Consider the following 17702-nt stretch of genomic DNA (forward strand, 5'->3'; position numbering starts at 1 on the left):
CATACAGTAACCATTCTGTGTCGGTCAGAATTTGTTTTGGTTTTTGTTCTTATTTCCCTCAGTCAGATTGGCGCTTAATATCTAATTTTGATTAGACACTGCAAACTAATTTATAGCCTTTAGATCAGGGGTCTCAAACTCAATTTACCCGGGGGCCACTGGATGCAGAGTCTGGGTGAGGCTGGTACGCAAGAAAATATTTCTTAAAAGAAATATTATTAATGTCTTTATTTTTATTTGCAACACAAAATAAAATCAAAATATAAATAAACAAAATGAGAATTAAGTAATGTGAGGCAATGCAAATTAAACAATAAAAAAAAAACAAATAACAGTTTGAATTGGTCCAGATTATCGGGGACTGTTAATACTGACGGACAGGTGTCGCAGTGTGACTGCAGCCAGGTCCATAAGAAAACTCTCGTCTCCATGGCAACGTTTATGTCGCTTTCGCTCATTTGCCGCTTTTCCACTAACGCAGGGGTAGGCAACCCAGAACGTTTTTGGAGTGGGGGCGGGGGGTCTCGCTGTGGCGTTTACAGTTACGGTAGCACAATTAGTCCCGAACGGGCTATACCAGACATACCACTCCGTGATTGGTAGATTCCTTCAGCTCCGCACACAACGCTGTCAAGCAACCCTTCATGTAAAACTTGCGAGCCGCGCTAACAATAAACTTTTTTAGTAAGGTTGGGGGCCGTAAAATACGGTCCTGCGGGCCGCGTGTTTGAGACCCCTGCTTTAGATGATATTAAAGGCCTACTGAAACCCACTACTACCGACCACGCAGTCTGATAGTTTATACATCAATGATGAAATCTTAACGTTGTAACACATGCCAATATGGCCTTTTTTGTTTATTCAATTGCAATTTTAAATTTCCCGCAAAGTGTCGTGTTGAAAACGTCGCGGTATGATGACTCGTTTGATGAGGCGTGCGTTTGACGTCTCGGGTTGTAGCGGACATTATTTTCCAGCCCGATCCAAGCTATAAGTAGTCTGCTTTAATCGCATAATTAAACAGTATTCTGGACATCTGTGTAGCTGAATCTTTTGCATTTTGTTCAATTAATAATGGAGAAGTCAAAGTAGAAAGATGGAAGTGGGAAGCTTTTAGCCTTTAGCCACACAAACACACGGTGTTTCCTTGATTAAAATTCCCGGAGGTGAAGCTTTACAATGGTTTAGAGCGGTCAAACGAACATGGATCCCGACTACATGTCAACCGGCAGTTTTCGGTGAGAAAATTGTGGTAATAAGTCGGTTCTTACCGGAGATCAGCGGAGCTTCTGTCCTGCTGCAGCTTCGTGACTTCCCTCAGAGACTCTGGCGTCAACACACCCGTGGCCACACCCCTACGACTTTCAGGTACTATTTAACTCACTAAAACACTATCAACACAATAGGCAGATAAGGGATTTCCCAGAATTATCTTAGTAAATGTGTCCAAAAACATCTGAATCACTCCCACCGCAATCGCCTTTTTTTTTTTTTTTTTTACTTTTTTCTTTCTTTCTAGTCCTTCACTCTAAATTTCCCCATCCACGAATCTTTCATCCTCGCTCAAATTAATGGGGAAATTGTTGCTTTCTCGGTCCGAATAGCTCTAGCTGCTGCTGGCTATGATTGTAAACAATGTGACGATGGGAGGAGCCCTACAACCCGTGACGTCACGCGCACATCGTCTGCTACTTCCGGTAAAGGCAAGGCTTTTTTATTAGCGACCAAAAGTTGCGAACTATATCGTCGATGTTTTCTACTAAATCCTTTCAGCAAAAATATGGCAATATTGCAAAATGATCAAGTATGACACATAGAATGGACCTGCTATCCCCGTTTATTAGAAAATCCCATTTCAGTAGGCCTTTAAAGTTTATAGATTGGTTGTTTTTAACAGTTCGTCTATCTCTGTTATTATAAACAGGTCATACAAATTATTGACTGTTAATAAAGTAAACTTACAAAATCAGCGAGAGGAAACAATATTAATTTTCTCGACTGTAAATAATAATCCGTTTATTTTGTAGTCTTCCAAAATGTATGCTTGGGATTTGATAGAAAAAAATATATTTTAATTTTCTGTAGTTTTCTCTAAAATCACACTAAACACGCTAAATTTTACAGTGTTTGGTAAATTAAGAGAAATATACATATATTTATTTATATATGCATGCTTAGTCAATTAGGAGTTATATATGAGGTTATTTTTAAAAGGTCAGTAGTTCAGCTGTATAAATCAAAACTGTCCCGTGTCAGTCTTTGACAAATTGTTGTTTTTTCCACCAGCATCAATAAATCAGAGACATTTCCTCAATTTGTCTTGCCTGTATTGCCTGAGACATGATTTGAAACAGTGTTAAGCCATGACAAAGAAAACATCCCCAATATTAGGAATCTAGTTACCCGATGTGTGTGCGTGTCTGTGTATTTTCACTTTTATAGCACTACAGGGCGTGTAGACACCATTCTGGCTTCCTCTACTATTGTGTCTGTGTTTATCTGACTCGGTTGCACTTTTGCTTGCAATGAGGGCATTCAACATATTTGCCATTTAATCACACCACCCAGCTTGATTTATATCATTGGCCACACACAAACACACACACGCACACACACACACACACACACGCACACACACACACACACACACACACACAGACGCACACACACACACACAGCTACAATTTTTTTTGTCATATATAAATAAATAAATTGGGTGGGTGGGTGGGAGAGAACGATAAAATTGTATAACTGTTGTATATCTTCCGCATGCAACTACATCTGCAACAAATGGTTTTCAAATTAGCATATGCAAGTCAACCTCACTAAAATTAAATAAGCATCCCGTTTTTTTTTTTTTATATTTTGTGGGTTTGGATGGAAAATAAGACAATTCAGTCACATTCCTGAAATGCTATAGGTGAACATTCACTAGGGGCACCCTCCATATAATTTTCATCCACTACTGTCCATCCGTCATGCTTCTGCTCTATCAGAATAACATAAGCTATTAAAAATCTTCACATTTATTAAACTAACTTTAACATTGAAATTATTTCATATTTTATGAAAAAGGCTTTTTTTCATATGAATATGTTTATAAGAAACTAAAGACTGCGAAAAACAGTCAAGCTATGACTCACTATGTTTATAAAATAATGCTAAAAAAAAATGCCCCACAGTGCTTACAAACGAGTAAAAACTAATTAACTTAATCCCTCCCACCAAAACAAATGCTTAATATTAAGATTTCCAGCGTACCCAATTGAAATCTGTTTAATGTTTATGAATATCCTATTATTCCAGAACATAATAAGGTAACTTGTTCAACATTAAGGTGTGAACAGTGAGTATTTCCCCATCACATGACATTACAATTGTAATCAGAGCAAGTCATACAAACTATTTACAAGCTTTCTTTATATGTTCTTGTTTGACGTCAATACCCGTAAGTATCCAGAAGGAAAAGAACACATTTAAATAAAACGCACATGTACCAAAAAACAACAACAATATTTAGGGAATGGAGTCGTGATTATGTGTCGGAATCGAGGTGTGATCCAAATATGCACACACGTAGATTTGGAACCCCTACATGCTCTTGTTGATACATGCCCGTACTCCCCCAAGTTTTGAAGGCTCATAAGCCTTTTTACAATATAATATATTGTATTTGTTCTGTTTGGCCATATTCAAAGTGTAGCGACATTTAAATTAATTAAGTACAGCTTTCACATTGCTACAGTAAATATGCCTTTCGTTTTCCATTCTGCTAGGTTTTCCCCTTCCTTTCTTTCTTTCTTTCTATACAACTGCTGCTGTCTTTGCTGCAGTGAGCTGTGATTGGCTGAATATGTGAGTCAAGTAACTTCAGTGCTGTCAGGGTACGGAGTGTTATTGGCTGCTGCTCCTCCTCCACTCCGCCCCTGCCAGCTCCCCACCTCTAGGCAGTTTTAGTGTGGATGAGCGGGCATGCAGATGTGTGCATCAGGTGGGGCTGATTTCGTATAGAAGAAGAGTAGGAGGAGGAGGAGGAGGCGACACTCAGGGCCACCCAAGGTAACAGTATGCTAGCCTCACTACGAGGACAGCGGAGCAAACAGATGCTCGTTATTCCCTTTGACATATTTTCATTCACAGAGGGGCCTCAGTAAGGATAGCTGGGGATCTTTACCACCTGTGCAGAGAGTTTGTAGAAGCTGCACAACTTAAGTAATCAAATAGGGATTTGAAGAAAGATAAAATATGGTCTGACTTCTAAAAATGTTGATCATTAGTATTAAAACACGTTGTTCTTATATTCACTCAACACATGACAGGACAAGAGATACAGTCAATTCACTTCAACCTACTATGCAAGTTAAACTCTATTTTAGCAATCGCAGACTAAACACTCTCAAGTTCCAAGCTGCACATTAAGGCTCAGCAGTATTAGCAAAGCATGCCAGGATCACACATAGACCTTACAATGACACTGGGGTAAAAATATGTGGGTCAGGCCATTGCTGTAAGCCACTTCAAAGGGTCTCCTGTCACATACTCTGAATAAAAATAGCAACAACACATAGAGGCTAAACACAATCTATGGACCTCTTCTCAATGCGGTAAAACAAAGTGTTGAATCATACAAAACGCTGGAGTGAAATGTGAAATAGAAGAGGAAACCTTTTTCTAAGGGACGCTGTTGGTGATGATGGAGTATGTGTGTGAGTGATTTCCACCTGCAGGACAGCCCAGGAAGTGTGATGCTTTGTAAAGTCTGAACTTACCAGTGTGGACACATGCTGCCGTCTAGCCGCTGCAGAGGTTCACACAGCCACCTATACAGGAGAGATACATCAGGGTTATAAGCTATAAAACACAAATATGTCAAAATCAAAATTCTGGCACACTGTTGTATTGCCTAGTGCACTGTATTGCGCAGCACTGATATGATTATTTGTATTCAAAGATGTTGTTAGCAGATTGAGGTATAAGTGTTGCATAACTTGCTATATGTACCTGATTAATTGTATTAGTAGCTGACATTGAAGTTCAATCGGCAGTCGTGGAGTTGAAAGGCAGACGACTGCGGACTGCTTCAGTGTTTTCTGACATGCTCCAAAGAGTTTTCTTCTTGTTGACTAATTCTTTTCCAACCTTTAACCAGCAGACTGGCCTCTCCCATTGTACAACCTATGCTTTTGTTTCCAGCATTTGTTCCAATTCCTTTATCGCAATTGTTGCACTCAAACACTTTTGCTTCCTCATTTATCCTAATTGTGGCACATTACCAGACATAGCCCCAGATACACAAACAGGATAGACCGATAGTTAAGACGGATAAATGGATGGAGGATTGATCTCATTAATTTTTTGCTTATAGAATCAAAATGGTCACTGGTGGGATTTTTTAAATCGCCCTTGCTCTGGAAGGGTGGGATGTCTGCTTTGGTTGCTATGGCACCAGACAGCTCCTCATTTCCTCAGACAACAACTAACTGTGATTGTTGTCTGTGTATTTGCATGTGTGTGCAATTGTGCACAAGAGCAAAGTAGACACGTGTGAAGCCTCCCGAGGGTAGCTTGATGAGGCGCAAAAAAAGTGATTTTGATCAGCGCCTATGTCTGGCTTACTGGGAAATTACAGCAGATAACAACCACTTGGGTTATTCATGAGGGGTAATAGGGTGAAATGTTTAGAAAAGCCTTTAAATCTAATAACTTCATTTACTCACACATTAACAAGATGTGTGTGTGATTGCAAAAAGAAAACGATTTGAGTATATGACAATTAGTTGTACTCTGAGTCAGTATTTGGTGTGCCTCTGTAAAGTGTCGTGGTACCCAGATCATCCATTTTAACCCATTATCCTTCCCATATTTCACATCCAGCAGAGGGCAGTGTCTGTGTTTTTTCTGACAGTGTTGGTAGCAAGCTTCACCAGACCTCGTGCATGTACACTAAACCATGTTAAATTACTTTTTGAATCAAAAATGAGGCCCAATTTGGATAAAAATGTGAATAATTACTTGTATAATTGAATTTAAATAGCATTTATGTAAAAGAAAATCCTATTTACTGATAAATTCTACAGTGTGGTTCAAAAGACACATTAAAGGCAACCAACTGCTTAAAATTAGATGGTAACAATTTTATAAAAAAGAAAAAATATATAAGAATAAATAAAGGCTTTTTTTTTTAATAAAATACACATATATATATAAAAAATATGTGTAAATCTCAAAGGTATGAGTGGATAAAGTGTTATAACTTATGGTTTTATGAAATTAAATTCACTGGACAAACATACACATACAGATACTGTACATATACAAGCACATATGCATACAAACACTCATGCATATAATCACGTTTCATCAAACATATATTATCGTTGTTCCCCGAGGGGACACTGGATAACACACGGCACACTGACAAAGCTTAACCGATTGTTACTATAACAATCTACAAGGTTAATACAGTTTGCTTCTCTTTCTTCCCCTACATTTATCTTCTATCTTTTGTAATTAAAGCTATCATCACATATATGTATTGTTGCATTTCAAACAATTGTATTGTAGATAATAGAAATAATTATTGTTATTATTCATTAGTATCAGTATTTGTATTGCTCCATTTGTAGTGCAATAATGTTCATTGTCATTTCTTTTGTAACATATTTGTGCATATCATACTTGCTGCTGATGTTATGTTGTTGTTGTTGTTGTTGTAATTGTAATGTGAGTTACTGTTGTTGTCTCTGTCTTATCCTCCCTTGTCCCCGCAATTTCTCCCTCTGTCTTTTTTTTTTGTGTCCCCTCCCGCTCCGGTCCGGCTGCACCAAATAATAATATACAATTCAATACATTCAAATACAAATGTACAGCAAATACGTGCATCAACATCAACATTATTATTTGCCTGGGTAGCCGGACAAAACAAAAAAAAATCAATTTCAAACGATAAAGCCTTCATTCCATAAGGTGTGCATATTTGACCCTGCAAAATTCCACTGCATGTACAGGATTCTTAGCACTTTGGCTAAAGGTGCAGGGAGTTCAAATACAGCATCAAATACCAATGTCAATTACAGAACAAGACCTTCAGGCATCTTCTCGCAAGGTGACAATGGATAGAGCCACAATGCAAAATAAGAATAGTGTAACATTTTGGATGGTTGAACAGCAAACGCTCATACATAAATTAAATTGCACTGAAGAGGGATGTGCATTAAAGTAGCAGTAAGATGGGAAAACAAGTTGCCTCTATATTGAAGCTATTAACATCTTATTTATGACACTAAAAGACTAACAAAGTAATAATATTAATCCCAGGGAGATACCTGAGCCATTTTGAGAGATAATGGGCAATCCAGTAACGTGATCCGTGAAGTAGAGTTAGAAACCACAGATCCCTACCCCATCAACAACAATGCTAATCATGCAAACTTTGTGGGAGCCAACATTTTTTGGGGGAAAGATTACGATCCAGAACTTTATATTTTTAAGCCAGAATAAAAGGTGGGTCAGCAATAAGTTTTAGAAGTCGAGTGCTAAACCGATGCAGATATATTGAAACACTATTACATCAGCAGCATCGCAAGGTGCTAAACACACAAATTAAACTGTCTACTACCAGGTGAGAGATGCAGGAATTATACTCTATAAGTATCTTTTACCTAGTTTGAGACAAAGCAGAAACAGCTGCCGGCTCAGTGTGTCATTGATAGCAGCGAGTAGCATTAGCTCACTGCTATCAATGCACCGCTAAAATAGGTCATTTGCGTTAGCTCATTTAATAACAACATCACTCGAATTTGGTTAATATTCAGGTCATGACATGTAAATGACATATTGTTGGTGGTTTTGTGGTGTTTCTTAGAGGGTCTTATGGGCAAAATTGAAGACCCTCGATCTGCTGACTCAATTGTTAGCTATTTATTTACGATTCGAATGCATTAAAAAAGCCAAACATATGTGTTCTTGTCTTACACAAGGATTGTGAATGATAGACTATTTTTGTATATTTCCAGTATGACTGATCTGATGATATGGTCAGAGTGAAGAAGCATTTTCACCCTGACGTCATTTGACCTCAAATTTACGGAAATTGCTGTAGATATTCGGAACAGAATATTCAAATTGGCCGTCTGAAATTGTGGTGATTCTGTGATGTTTCGACTATATTTTAACCTACTTTATGGATTGTAAATACAATTGAAACTCCCATTTATTCATTTTCTATCATCTATTCCCTTTTGGGTAGAGGGGGGCGCTGGTGCCTGTCCCAGCTACAATCGGGCGGAAGGCGGTGCACACCATGGACAAGTCCAATTGAAAGTGGTTTTATGAATACAGTAAAACACAATTAAGCAGATAAAGTCAAATAGTTTTTCCATTCTGCTGGTACTTCAAAGATTCATGATTCGATGTACATATATGGAACAGTTTTGCTAAGATTTACAGTAAACATTGGAAATATGTACCATTTGGCCTGAATGCTGCAGTAATACTATAAGAAGGGTCTAATAAACATTGCACACATCTGGATTTTTCCCTCCTTTTAATACTAGTAATTTTACTATTCCCCAGACAAGACAATATACAAACATAACTACTTTACTTAATCTTCTAAATAATGCACATGGTAAAACAGTTGAAGCTAAAAGTTAGTGTTCTGACGCAAAGCAACTCTTTTGCACTATATGTACTACTGTACATGTGTGTATGTGAAGCTGCCGGTGTTGGGTGAAAGAGGTGTTTTTTTTCCACCCTGAGGGGCCTCAAGCTGCGGCAGGGCAGGGTGGAGCTTCGGTGAGGCGCTGCATGGGGCGGGCTGTTTTGGCTGAACTCAGTGACTGTAACAGCACTCGGGGAGCGAGGTCACGGAGTCCAGCATTCCTCTGGAGTGCTGTCTGTTTACACGACTGTTGCTGAGCCTGGGGGAGGTGGCAGCAACGCATAACTACTCTGTCAGATAGCTGCTCAGTCATTTATGTTCATCATCGACCACGGAGATAAGGATTCTTTATCTTTAATATAGTATTCTAGGATTTATATCTGTATGCTTGGGCATTTACAGTAACATATGTATGTGTTTACAGAGCTGGCAAGGTATATGTCAAAAATATCCCACTCCAATAAATCAGAGGAAAAGAAAATTTATTAACTCTGCTCACATAGGGAATGCTTGGACCAATTTTCTATGACTACCTCCTCTGTGCTGCTGCGTTCACAGTCTAGAAGCCAGATGGTCAGCTCTAGAGGAGCACAACAGAGATGGGGAGTGACACCCAAGCCATGGAGAGACAGTGCTCTGACTGTACTGTGGACTAGGGAGTGGGGGGTATGAATGTCAAAGGCGCCATTGTTACACACACCAGCGTGGTTTCACGTGCGGCACATGATTCTTACTTTGGGTCTGACCTTAACTGTCCGGTAGGATGTAGCTGTGGCCTCCTGTGCAGGTTAAAGTATAACCGTGTCCGTGTTTTCTCAGGAAAGTGTGTTTATCTAGAGGACCAACGCGGAGGCCCTTTTGTTTAACTAAGTAGCGAGGCTCGCCCTAAAAGTAAAGCTCTGTGAAACGTACAGGAACCAGGTGGCTCTCCAGTCTTCTATTGATTGCAAGTTACTGTAGGTGCATGCAGTGTGCGTGAGGATGTGTTTGTTGACTTATTGTGCAGAAGTAGAAAGCTGATACATATCACATGTCAAAATTAGAGTAGCTGGAATATTTGAATAGAAGCAGTAGCTGAGATTGCAAAAAAAAACAATAGGGCAAGCAAAAGGAATCCAAATTACATAGTAAAAAAAAGTATTTTTCATTAAGGTTAATGTTAGTCTCCTCTCCAAACATGCAGTAAGAGTTGTTAATCTTTCTAAAATTAGGTTTGACAACCATAACATTTCTATTCTAATACTGCTCGACATCACGTGTCCTAAAAGACACACTTTATAATGGGATTTCCTAATGTCATTCCTCTCTTTCTGCTGCTAACCTGAATCTAATTACCGGCAAATTTGAATTTACACAAGGGGGGCCTCAATTCTTCTGCATTTGCCAATTTACAGTAAACCTATTTTGACACTTAAAGATAGATAAACATTTCAAAATATCTCTATACTAAAATACTGCCTTCTCAGTTAAAGGGGTCATATTAGAGGGTTTTTTCTACTTTTAAAACACTTTCTTGTCGTCTACACAACATGTATTTGTGGTGCAATGCTCAAAAGTTTGCATGGATTTTGTTCGAAAGACGATCCTCAAGCTGCTTTCTGACTGTCTCTTCAAAATTGGCCGTTTTGTGACGGTGTCTCCACCCCGTCAGCCATGTCGTAGTTTTTAGCGCTTCCATATCAATGTCTACTTACAGACATAAGCTAGAACTATACGCTGACTTATAGTAGAAAAAGCAACAGCGGAGGATTATAGGATGCATGTGCCTGTATGAGCCAGTCTTCCCCACAACAAGAGGATAAAGATAAATAAGGAACTTTTTGATTACAACTTTGGAATACAACTGAATAAAAATGGCAGTCACACAAATCGTTTTGGTTAAACATCTACCATGTAGCTTCTGTAGCCGAGGATCGGACCGCCAAGTGCCCTGCCTTCGGCTGCAGCCCAGCCCACATTTCACCAGACCTCTATGGCCCCTGCTATGGGTGGTGAGCCCATTGGAGGGGTGACCCACGTTGCCTCTTCGGGCTGTGCCCGGCCGGGCCCCATGGAAACAGGCCCGGCCACCAGGCGCTCGCCATTGTGCCCCACCTCTGGGCCTGGCTCCAGAGGGGGGCCCCGGTGACCCGCGTCTGGGCGAGGGAAATCTGGGTCCATGTTTTGTCTTCTTCATAGAGGTCTTCGAGCTGCTCTTTGTCTGATCCCTAACCTAGAACCTGTTTGCCTTGGGAGACCCTACCAGGGGGCATAAAGCCCCCGGACAACATAGCTCCTAGGATCATTGGGACACGCAAACTCCTCTACCACGATAAGGTGGCAGCTCAGAGAGGCCCAACCAGTCTACATGTGCTTTGTGGACTTGGAGAAGGCATTCGACCGTGTCCCTCGGGAAGTCCTGTGGGGAGTGCTCAGAGAGTATGGGGTATCGGACTGTTTTATTGTGGCGGTCCGCTCCCTGTACGATCAGTGCCAGAGCTTGGTCCGCATTGCCGGCAGTAAGTCGAACACATTTCCAGTGAGGGTTGGACTCCGCCAAGGCTGTCCTTTGTCACCGATTCTGTTCATAACTTTTATGGACAGAATTTCTAGGCGCAGCCAAGGCGTTGAAGGGTTCCGGTTTGGTGACCGCAGGATTAGGTCTCTGCTTTTTGCAGATGATGTGGTCCTGATGGCTTCATCTGACCGGGATCTTCAGCTCTCACTGGATCGGTTTGCAGCCGAGTGTGAAGCGACCGGAATGAGAATCAGCACCTCCAAGTCCGAGTCCATGGTTCTCGCTAGGAAAAGGGTGGAATGTCATCTCCGGGTTGGGGAGGAGACCCTGCCCCAAGTGGAGGAGTTCAAGTACCTAGGAGTCTTGTTCACGAGTGAGGGAAGAGTGGATCGTGAGATCGACAGGCGGATCGGTGCGGCGTCTTCAGTAATGCGGACGTTGTACCGATCCGTTGTGGTGAAGAAGGAGCTGAGCCGGAAGGTAAAGCTATCAATTTACCGGTCGATCTACGTTCCCATCCTCACCTATGGTCATGAGCTTTGGGTCATGACCGAAAGGATAAGATCTCGAGTACAAGCGGCCGAAATGAGTTTCCTCCGCCGTGTGGCGGGGCTCTCCCTTAGAGATAGGGTGAGAAGCTCTGCCATCCGGGAGGAACTCAAAGTAAAGCCGCTGCTCCTCCACATCGAGAGGAGCCAGATGAGGTGGTTCGGGCATCTGGTCAGGATGCCACCCGAACGCCTCCCTAGGGAGGTGTTTAGGGCACGTCCAACCGGTAGGAGGCCACGGGGAAGACCCAGGACACGTTGGGAAGACTATGTCTACCGTCTGGCCTGGGAACGCCTCGGGATCCCCCGGGAAGAGCTAGACAAAGTGGCTGGGGAGAGGGAAGTCTGGGTTTCCCTGCTTAGGCTGTTGCCCCCGCGACCCGACCTCGGATAAGCGGAAGAAGATGGATGGATGGATGGATGGATGGATCTACCATGTATGGAGTTATCCGCTGACGTAACTATGGCAAAATACGTCACAATCGTCTCAAATTCCAAATGGCAGCATCCTAGGCTGTATAGTGTTTAACCTCAGAGTACGTATCCGGTTTTCCACTTTTGTTTTACACTAAAGTAGGTAAAGCACGAACAAAATGAAAACATATGCGTTATTCATAATTCCATTCGTCTTTCTGCAATACAAAAAAGGCACAAAGGTGGGTCTGCATTGCATTGAAAAAATTATATTAGTATGTCTACTGCCATGACTGATAGAACATGGAAATACAAACCCCTTTTCCATATGAGTTGGGAAATTGTGTCAGATGTAAATATAAACGGAATACAATGATTTGCAAATAATTTTCAACCCATATTCAGTTGAATATTCTACAAAGACTACATATTGATGTTCAAACTGATAAACATTTTTTTTTTTTTTTTGCAAATAATCATTAACTTTAGAATTTGATGCCAGCAACACGTGACAAAGAAGTTGGGAAAGGTGGCAATAAATACTGATAAAGTTGAGAAATTCTCATTAAACAGTTATTTGGAACATCCCACAGGTGTGCAGGCTAATTGGAAACAGGTGGGTGCCATGATTGGGTATAAAAGCAGCTTCCATAAAATGCTAAGTAATTCACAAACAAGGATGGAGCGAGGGTGACTAATTTGTAAGCAAATTGTCGAACAGTTTTAGAAAAACATTTCTCAATGAGCTATTGCAAGGAATTTAGGGATTTTACCATCTACGGTCCGTAAAATCATCGAATGGTTCAGAGAATCTGGAGAAATGTAAGCGATGATATTACGGACCGTTGATCCCTCAGGCGGTACTGCATCAAAAACAGACATCAGTGTGTAAAGGATATCACTACATGGGCTCAGGAACACTTTATAAAACCACTGTCAGTAACTACAGTTGGTTGCTAAATCTGTAAGTGCAAGTTAAAACTCTGCTATGCAAAGCAAAACCCATTTATCAACAACACCAAGGAACGCCGTTGGCTTCGCGAGGCCCAAGCTCATCTTAGATGGACTGATGCAAAGTGTAAAGGTGTTCTGTGGTCTGACGAGTGCATATACAGTTTCCATATTTGAAAACTGTAGACATGGTGTCCTCCGGAACAAAGAGGAAAATAACCATCTGGATTGTTGTAGGTGCGTAGTTCAAAAGCCAGCATCTGTGATGGTATGGGGGTGTATTAGTGCCCAAGGCATGGGTAACTTTCACATCTGTGAAGGCACTATTAATGCTGAACGGGCCATACAGGTTTTGGAGCAACATATGTTATCATCCAAGCAAAGTTATCATGGACGCCCCTGCTTATTTCAGCAAGACAATGCCAAGCCACGTGTTACAACAGCGTGGTTTCGTAGTAAAAGAGTGCAATTACTTTCCTAGCCCGCGTACAGTCCAGACCTGTCTACCATCGAAAATTTGTGGCGCATTATGATGAGTAAATTACGACAGCGGAGACCTCGGACTGTTGAACGTCTGAAGCTCTACATAAAACAAGAACGGGAAAGAATTCATCATTCAAAGCTTCAACAATTAGTTTCCTCAGTTCCCAAACGTTTATTGAGTGTTGTTAAAACAAAAGGTGATGTAACACAGTGGTGAACATGCCCTCTCCCGATTCTTTAGGCAGGTGTTGCAGCCATGAAATTCTAAGTAAATTATTATTTGCAAAAAAAAATTAAGTTTATGAGTTTGAACATCAAATATCTTGTCTTTGGAGTGCATTCAACTGAATATGGGTTGAAAAGGATTTGCAAATCATTGTATTCCATTTATATTTACATCTAACACAATTTCCCAACTCATATGGAAACGGTTTTGTAGTAGCTTTCAGAAGATTTCATTATATTTACAAAACAGGGTTGGGTGTTGGCTGCTGTTTAACAAAATCCCTTCAAGCAGCTGTATACTTTCATGAACCAATACACAGTCATACTTAAAAAACCTGGAGCAGTTTTATATTTCAATATTTGGCTGACATGGGATGTATATATATATTTGCAGAGATTATATAAACTATTGCACCACAATAATGCTCCCTTCAGACATGAATAAAACTGTTTTGACCTTCACTTTCTTTTGATTAAATTTGAAATGATGCTAATAAAACTGCTGGGTCAGAAATACATTATAATTATGTTATAATCTGGGGAATGTTTTTCTGCCTCCAAAGAGGATGCACACCTCACAAGTATAGCTGGCAGCAGATATGATAGTACTGATTCATTTTTAACTGTTCAATTTTTTACCTTTCACAGTTATTTTATCACTACAGAGTGTGTGCTTTTTGTGTGATAAATCAAAAGTACAAAAATGCAAAAATCATTTTGTTCATTGGTGCAATCCATCTTTGAACAATTTGGAACGGTATTTTAACTCAAAGCATAATAATTTTGTAACATAAATGTACCAATGAGTACTTCAAGTAAAACGTGCTTATGTAAGCTGTTTTTTTTAAGCCTTTTTTTTTTGTTACCAAAGTCAGACTGGCTGTTGTGCACAGCATTATGATTGTGAAGGCTGGACGTGTACTGCTGTTTTGAAGGGTGCTCGTGCCTATAAAGTTATATTCAATGACCTGGCATCTGTATCTTGTCCACAACAACACAAACAGGTTAGATGTGTTGCAGGAGTCTGGGTTGCCCTGCCAAGCATTGGCTTCGTAGTCTGTTCGCAGAATTAGTCAGTGTTTCAAGTGGCCGTTTTCTACATAGTTTAGTTCAAAGAGGGGGCAGGAGTGTTTTGGGGACGAATGAGCGGTCCCGGACACATAATTTCCTCAGACTATTGTTAATTCTCCTCTGAATCATATCATTTCAATATCATTTGCTGTATGTCAATTTCGGTGATAATCCGCATTTAACAGGAGATTTTAATGGTCAATTCCGTGATTCGGTCCACGATTCTGTTCAAAGTGGCAAGCTACCTGTTGGAAACCAGTGATGCAGAAGCTGCTGGCAGTAAGAACGATACCCTTAACTAAAATTACCACAATTACATTATATTAAATTAATTAAATTATGATGCTACAAGGGGCAGCACGGTAGAGGAGGGGTTAGTGCGTCTGCCTCACAATACAAAGGTCCTGAGTAGTCCTGGGTTCAATCCCGGGCTCAGGATCTTTTTGTGTGGAGCTAACATGTTCTCCCCGTGACTACTTGGGTTCCTTCCGGGTACTCCGGCTTTCTCCCACTTCCAAAGACATGCACCTGGGGATAGGTTGATTGGCAACACTAAATTGGCCCTAGTGTGTGAATGTGAGTGTGAATGTTGTCTGTCTGTGTTGGCCCTGCGATGAGGTGGTGACTTGTCCAGGGTGTAGACCGCCTTCCGCCCGATTGTAGCTAAAATAGACACCAGTGCCCCCCGTGACCCCAAAGGGATTAAGCGGTAGAAAATGGATGATGGATGGATGATGCTGCAATTTTTTTACACAGATATATTTAACATTCCAAAACTACACATAAATCCCACCTCAGGAAGAGCTCAACCAACCATGACCCAACCTGACCAGAACTAACTTCCGCCTTAACCGCCTAAAAATAAGTAAAATATTGTAAGCTGAATTATTGAGCACAATTCCCATTATTAGTGATCAAACTGCAGTAAGTTAAGCTCCTGTTTTTGGCTTTTCTCACTACCTCTCACTACCTTACAATGTGTCTACGTATCACAGCTTTTGTTGGGCTATGGCAGGACTTCAGGGGGACGCAATGAGGTGTCATAAATGTAACTTACTTCACTGAGTATTATTCATTTATTTTTATTGTGATTACTAATGTAGTATATTGTGAATAAATTGAGAACAGGAAGTGAACAAAAGTTTTAGCAACTGTTATGTAAAGGAAAAGGGGTAGGACTAAATAAGCTGTGCTTCTTCCTACTCCTTTTCGAACAAGTTGAATAGAGAAAATGGAAATTGTGATGTATCATGTTGTATGCTAGCATGTTCGAAATAAACTCAAACTTAAGCTCAAACAGGCAATGGTGACTTTCAGCACTAGTATCTTTCTCCACAAACAAATTCATATTATAAGGTTCTCTATAATATTACAACCCAAGGAGAGCGTGTAAACAAAAATGATTGAGAACCACTCGGCTAGAGTAATACATTATACCTTTTATTTAGCATTCTGTTATTTTGGTGATGTAAACACTGTAGTAACCTTTTAGATCACGCTATTTAATAACCATCGGATCCTAAACAAAGCTCTATTTCTAAAATCTAATTTCAGATGGATTACAAGGCTTCCAATAAATACCTTTGAAAGATGTATTAGTATGACATCAGCAGCAGATGGTTTGATTCTTTCTGTGATGCTCGGGTCAATTGCAACATCTCGGGGTCAAGGACAGCAAACATAGTGAAGTATAGGTTCACACATGAGTCACGTTGTCTGACTTTTAACTCGTCAGATGGGCCATCAGAAAAGGACAGAGATGCAACATCTGGTTCTGAGAGGGTAATTCCAGATGTTCGTCAATACTCTCAATGCGATGCTTATTCTAGTAAAGAGACTGATTTCTTGAAAGCAACTACCGTATTTTTTGGACTATAAGTCGCAGTTTTTTTCAGTTTGGCCAGGGGTGTGACGTATACTCAGGAGCGACCTATGTGTGAAATTATTAACACATTACCATAAAATATCAAATTATATTATTTAGCTCATTCACGTACGAGACTAGACGTATAAGATTTGGCACCGAAAAGGAAATCATGTACTGCAGATTACAAGCTGGACGTAGTGAAATATGCAGCAGAAAACGACAAGAGGAAGCGGCGCATACCTTTGGAGTTGGCAGAGTTGTTTAGAAGCGACATCGAGGAAGAAGATTTTATCGGATTTATCGATTAGGAGTGACAGATTGTTTGGTAAACGTATAGCATGTTCTATATGTTATAGTTATTTGAATGACTCTTACCATAATATGTTACGTTAACATACCAGGAACGTTCTCAGTTGGTTATTTATGCGTCATATAACGTACACTTATTCAGCCTGTTGTTCACTATTCTTTATTTATTTTAAATTGCCTTTCAAATAAATTTCCCCAAAAAATGCAACTTATATATGTTTTTTTCCTTCTTTATTATGCATTATCGGCAGGTGCGGCTTATACTGCGGAGCGATTTATACTTCGAAAAATACGGTACTTTTACAGCGAATGACTGCATTATAACTACTAAGAAAAGCAAAAAATATGAGTAGTGTTGCAACGACATGATGTGGTGTGAAGAAACAAGAGCAAAGACCAGGGGCAAAGTATTAACTTTAAAAGTCAAACTAACAAAACCATAACAACAACCATCTTCAAGTTGTCATTAGTTCAACTGGAGTTCAAGTTGGGAAGTAAGTGGACTAATCTTTGTTGCTTATCGCGCCTATCTTGTGTGTCTTAGGCCAACAAATGATGACCACATGCTGTTATGTTAAGGGCAAAGAGGAGAACAGCTATGACAAAGGAAAGTTATCGACAAAAGCACATGAAAACTTGACAGGAACAGCTGTACAATGAAGAAGATGAAGATGA

The 17702-nt window shown here is 40.2% G+C and overlaps 1 long non-coding RNA gene across 4 annotated transcripts in view; it reads right to left on the reverse strand.

Moving 5' to 3' along the window:
- The window catches only part of LOC133550539 (uncharacterized), a 75112-nt gene that overhangs the window by 48364 nt on the left and 9046 nt on the right, over positions 1 to 17702 (reverse strand). For all 4 annotated transcript variants that reach the window (XR_009806301.1, XR_009806300.1, XR_009806299.1 and 1 more), the window contains one exon: positions 4770 to 4820. This is a non-coding gene — a long non-coding RNA (uncharacterized LOC133550539). The remainder of the gene's footprint in view (positions 1 to 4769; positions 4821 to 17702) is intronic.

This window comes from Nerophis ophidion, linkage group LG04, assembly GCF_033978795.1.
Source record: "Nerophis ophidion isolate RoL-2023_Sa linkage group LG04, RoL_Noph_v1.0, whole genome shotgun sequence".
NCBI classification, from domain to species: domain Eukaryota; kingdom Metazoa; phylum Chordata; class Actinopteri; order Syngnathiformes; family Syngnathidae; genus Nerophis; species Nerophis ophidion.